Raw genomic sequence first — 4,784 nt, forward strand, 5'->3', positions numbered from 1 at the left:
TTTTTTTTTTTTTTTTTTGAGAAGGAGTCTCGCTCTGTCACGCAGGCTGGAGTGCAGTGGCGCGATCTCGGCTCACTGCAACCTCTGCCTCCTGGGTTCAAGCGATTCTCTGCTTCAGCCGCCCGAGTAGCTGGGATTACAGGCGCCTGCCACCACACCCAGCTAATGTTTTGCATTTTTAGTAGGGACAGGGATTTCACCATCTTGGCCAGTCTGGTTTTGAACTCCTGACCTCGTGATCCACCCGCCTTGGCCTCCCAAAGTGCTGGGATTACAGGCTTGAGCCACCGCGCCAAGCCTTTTATGTTTTTTTCAGATGGGGTCTCACTCTGTCACCCAGGTTGGAGTGCAGTGGCGCCATCTCGGCTTGCAGCCTCCGCCTTCCAGGCTCACGCCATCTTCCCACCTCAGCCTCCCGAACAGCTGGGACCATAGGCATGCATCACCACGGCCAGCTATTTTTTTTTTTGTATTTTTGGTAGAGACTGGGTTTCGCCATGTTGCCCAGGCTGGTCTCGGACTCCCAAGCTCAGGCAGTCCGCCCGCCTCAGCCTTCCAAAGTGTTGGGGTACCAGGCGTGAGCCGTCGCGCCCGGCCTAGGGCCACACTTTTTTTTTTTCCAGGATTAATTCACTTTATTTTTCTTGTATAGAAACCCTATGCCGCCGGGCGCGGTGGCTCACGCCTATAATCCCTGCACTTTGGCAGGCCGAGGCGGGCTGTTCACGAGAACAGGAGTTCAACACCAGCCTGGCCAAGATGGTGAAACTCCGTCTCTACTAAAAATACAAAAAAATTGGCTGGGCGTGGTGGCAAGAGCGTGTAGTCTCAGCTACTTGGGAGGCTGAGGCAGAAGAATCACCTGAACTCAGGAGGCGGAACTTGCAGTAAGCAGATATTGTGCCACTGCACTCCAGCCTGGGCAACAGAGTGAGCCTCCATTTCAAAAACAAAACAAAACAAAAACCCTAGCCACAACTGGAGCCTGGGTCCTCTGCACGAAGACTCTGGTGTGGGTCTTGAAGAGGTCATTAGTGAATTCCTGACAGGGAGACTTGGTGCATACAAGTCTCCTTCCAGAAGTCCAGGGGTCAGGTAGCTGTAGGTCTTCAAGAGGGCATCAAAGCGGGTAGGGCCACACTTTCTTTACGACCCAAAGCCTAACATTTCTTCTGTTCACTCTTCCTGGCCTCCATTCTTGCCCTCTTCAGTCCATACTCTCCACTGAGACCAGAGTCATCTCTCTAACATACAAATCTGATAGCCCCAAAGCACAAGGCCACTGGGAGCACAGGGTCCCGTGTGATCTAGCTAAAGCCTCATCTCCCATGGTTCCCTCACATCAGTGTTCCCTCCATAGCCATGTGTTCCTGCCTTTGTACATGTTGTGGCCATTCTGTCTTGGCAGACAATCTTCAAACACTGAACTTGAGTCACTCCCCCACCCCACTTTTTTTTTTTTTTTTGAGGTAGGATCTGCCTCTGTCACCCAGGTTGGAGTGGAATGGTGCCATCACAGCTCACTGCAGCCTTGACCTCCCAGTCTCAAGAGATCCTCCCACCTCGGCCTCCCAAATGGCTGGGACTACAGGTGTGCACCACCACACCTGGCTAATTTTTGTAATTTTGTATAGATAGGGTTTTGCCATGTTGCCCAGGTTGTTCTCGAACTCCTGGGCTCAGGTGATCTGCCCCCCTGGGGCTTCCAAAGTGCTGGAATTATAGGCATGAGCCACTTTACCCAGCCTACCTCCTTTTTGAAACCTTCCTTGATTCATGTCTCTTTCCTGACAGATAATTGCTTCTTTATTTGTGCTTTGTATAACAACTCAATTTATATATGTATAATTGCATTTATGATACAATAACTTATGTACTTAAAAATCTGCCTTCCTCACCAGACAATAAATAGGTGCCCAATAATTGTTGAGTGAGTCACTAAGAGTTGCAGAACTCAGGGTGTAATGGATTGGAAACAGGAAAGAATAGAGGCAATAGTCCCTCTATTAAACTTTCAACTATCGTATCTGAGTGGGCTGTTTCTATTGGGTTCCTGACTGATAAATCCTCAGTGGCAGAGTAGGGTAAAATCAATATTCCAATATGTAAAGTTTGGGAAAGAGAAAAAGAATCCACAATGAGCTCACGATTCTAACACAACTACTATTATCTCTGGCCAATTTCTTGGTCAATTCTTCCAGACTTTAAAAAAAAATCATTACATCATAAATATTTCATGTTACTACATAGTTTTTGTGATCAATTATTTGGAGGATATCCTTAGGACAGATTCCCAGAAGTGGGATTGTTTGGGTCAAAGAGTATGAACATTTTTATGGCTCTTGCTATACACTGTTAAACTAATTTTTGAAACTTGTGCAAATTTTTTCTTTTTTTAGACGGAGTCTCTGTCACCCAGACTGGAGTGGAGTGGCGCAGTCTCAGCTCACTGCAACCTCTGCCTCCTGGGTTCAAGCAATCTCTGCCTCAGCCTCCCAAGTAGCTGAGATTGCAGGTACCCACCACCACACCTAATTTTTTTTGTATTTTTAGTAGAGATGGGGTTTCACTATCTTGGCCAGGTTGGTCTTGAACTACTGACTTTGTGATCCACTGCGCCTGGCAAGCTTGTGCAAGTTAACATCATCTCTAGAGCCTCAGTCCTGGGAAAAAGGAACATTTAGATTGAGGGGGTGAACACCTAGCAGGTTTGCCATTTCCATTGTCCATTCACCAAGAAAAATGCCTATGGAGGAACTAATATATGTATGATGCTGTTGGCCAAATAGTAACTGCACATGAAAAGCAGCCTACCTGAATAGTACTTTCTTCTCCCTGTTACAGAGTGGGTCCTGCTGAGGATAAAGTGGCATGGTAGCTCACGCTTGTAATCCCAGCACTTTGGGAGGCTGAGGTGGGAGGATTGCTTGAAGCCAGGAGTTCAAACCCAGGGAAAATAGTGAGACTCCATCTCTACAAAAAATAAAAAGTTAGCTGGGTGTGATGGCACACGTCTGTAGTCCCAGCTATTTGGGAGGCTGGGTCAGGATTGACTGAATCCAGGAGGTAGAGGCTGCAGTGAGCTGTCATTGTGCCACTGCACTCCAGTCTGGGAGACAGAGTGAGACTTTGTCTCAAAAAACAATAATGAAAATTAAAAAATTTAAGGTTAAAAAAAAGTGTACCCCTAGCAAGTCTCTGAAACAGAAACAGTCTCTAACTTAGTATGTATGGGCCCCTAGTTTGCTCTTGGGGCAATAGCTGAAGACAGGAAGTGGCCTGGAATCAGCACTGGTTGTCATCAGGAGTCTCCTGATGTTATTATGTTTTAAGTGACTCTTGAAGATCTCCTTCCTTTTTTTTTTTTTTTTTAAATCAGACTCTGCAAGACATAAAGTCCATGGAGAACTAGATTTGTAACCACTTGGGCCTTGGGACTTTTCTTCTATTATAGGCCCACCACTGCTAACAACTGTGGCAAAGTCCAGCATTTGTATGGATGCTTCCAAGGCAAAGCTGTCTATTAAGGAAACCTCTTGCATTATAGTTCAAAGACTAGAGTGGGAGAAATGGGTGTACAGTTTTCAACCTAGGGCCTAGTGTGCTGCCTGACTGCTCCAAGCTATAAAATGACCTCTCTTCTCCCAAACAAAATGGTTTCCTGAGTCCAGCTAAGCTCAGCCAGAGCCAAAGCCATAGACCCCAGGAATAGGAGGGGATAAAGAGGCTTCTCTTCTCTTTCTGCAAGCAGCCGTCTTTAAGATAGAATGGCTTGTTTACACTTCCACTGGTCCTGGGTATGTGTTTTGGGCCTAAACTAGAGATACTCTCTGAATAACAGGAGAAAAGCAACCTAATTAAACCCATTATCACCAAGGATTAAATCTCATTACTGACTCATGAGACAAACACGTCTTGGGATCCCTTCTTAAAAAAAAATTTTTTTTTTTAAATGAGATGGGGTCTCACTATGTCACCTAGCCGGAGTGGTGGCACAATCTTGGCACACTGCAACCTCCACCTCCCAGGCTCAAGTAATCTTATCTCAGCCTCCCGAGTAGTTGGGACCACAGGCACATGCCACTATGTCTGGCTAATTTTTTTGTATTTTAGTAGAGACGGGGTTTCATTGTGTTGCCCAGGCTGGTCTTGAACTCTGAGCTCGGGCAATCTGCCTGCCCTGGCCTCCCAAAGTACTAGGATTACAGGTATGAACCACTGTGCCTGGCCTTAGGATCTTTTTTTATTTTTTTTTATTTATTTTATATAATTTTTTTTTTTTTGAGACAGAGTTTCGCTCTTGTGCTGGAGTGCAATGGTGCAATCTCGGCTTACCGCAACCTCTGCCTCCTGGGTTCAGGCAATTCTCCTACCTCAGCCTCCCGAGTAGCTGGGATTACAGGTACACGCCACCATGCCCAGCTAATTTTTTTTTTGTATTTTTAGTAGAGACGGGGTTTCACCATGTTGACCAGGATGGTCTCGATCTCTTGACCTCGTGATCCACCCGCCTCAGCCTCCCAAAGTGCTGGGATTACAGGCGTGAGCCACCGCGCCCGGCCCAGGATTTTTTTTTTTTTAAAAATTATTATTTATTTTTCTTCAAGATGATGGAGTCTTGCTCTGTCACCCAGTCTGGAGTACAGTGGCGCCATCTTGGCTCACTGCAACCTGTTTCCCGGGGTCAAGCAATTCTCCTGCCCCGGCCTCCTGAGTAGCTGGGATTATAGGCGCCCGCCACCACGCCTGGCTAATTTTTCTAGTTTTTTTTTTTTTTTTTTTTT

This window comes from Sapajus apella, unplaced genomic scaffold (genome assembly GCF_009761245.1).
Source record: "Sapajus apella isolate SASKATOON/1434 unplaced genomic scaffold, GSC_monkey_1.0 scaffold62, whole genome shotgun sequence".
NCBI classification, from domain to species: Eukaryota; Metazoa; Chordata; class Mammalia; order Primates; family Cebidae; genus Sapajus; species Sapajus apella.